A 1,150-nucleotide genomic window follows, 5' to 3' on the forward strand; every position below is an offset into this window, starting at 1 on the left:
TGAAAACGATATTTCGTGTGAATTTTCTCTCGTCGTTAAGTAGGTGGCCTTGCCGGGGGTTCGGTTCGATGCGGACTTTCACCTGGTTGGGATCGCGGGATCGAGATGACGCGACACAGAGCTGGCCGTGCGACGAGACCGCCGTCCGCAGATCGAACGTCTGTCCCTGCGCCTCCGTCATTAATGCAGGGGGCGCATTGGTTTGCAACGCCTCCTGCATGAAAACTCTCTGCATGTGGAGTGGGATCCAGAGGGAAGTCAACGCGACCACGGGGAGAGAGAGAGAGAGACACGCAAACTCCAAATATACAGCAAGCGTCAGGGTCGGGTTCGTACCCACGACTTCCTGTAAGCCAGGAGAGGTAGTTAACATCTCACCACATGGAGAGAGAGACACGCAGCCTCAGCGATGTTGATTGATCTTCAATTAATTACTTGGTGGAGTAAGGAAGCATTAATACTGAGTGGATGAAGGTGGCCAGGCATGCGTCTGGACACACCACCAACTGTTTACCATGCCAGTGTGTGACAGTGTGAAGTTTGCATTTTCAGTAAAGTCTATTAACTGTATTGAGCACGGAGGTTGTATCAAAACAGTTTATTTTAGTTTTCCTCTGGAACTCTTTGTAAGAATGGAGTCAGGAAGTTATCACAGCACACGTGCAGCTGAAGTCGGAACTGTTCATCCCAGCATTCAAGGACATCTGTGCCTGGCTTCACACCTCTAAGTTGTGATTGAACATTCATTTATGCACTTCTGCATAACACGTAGTATTATTTTCCACACCCTTTGCTATGTCACCTGAATTTAGCTTTTATACATATTCCTTTTGAAGCCAGACAGCCGAAATTGTGTTCTCGGAGTTTTGGGTTAACATTCATTTTGAAGATACGAGGGCTTCCAGGCACGTTTATGACCATGAGCCCTCTCGTGTGCCATAACAGCCCGTGTGATGAATTTGGGACACTTTTTCACTATATCATGAATATATAGACGTGTAAGTCATGTGTTACTGTGTGTATGCATTCCTCTGTGCATCGATACTGACGTGTAGATTGTGTGGATATTTTGTTTCTGTCTGCAGCTGACGCTTCCTCTGTTGCTTCCTCTGCAGAATTGGTCTGATGGAGCAAAGGCACTCGGCGCAGC

The sequence above is a fragment of the Petromyzon marinus genome (assembly GCF_048934315.1).
Source record: "Petromyzon marinus isolate PM22_M1 ecotype Great Lakes invasive population chromosome 78 unlocalized genomic scaffold, UKy_Petmar_22M1.pri1.0 chr78_unloc.1, whole genome shotgun sequence".
Classification (NCBI taxonomy): Eukaryota; Metazoa; Chordata; class Hyperoartia; order Petromyzontiformes; family Petromyzontidae; genus Petromyzon; species Petromyzon marinus.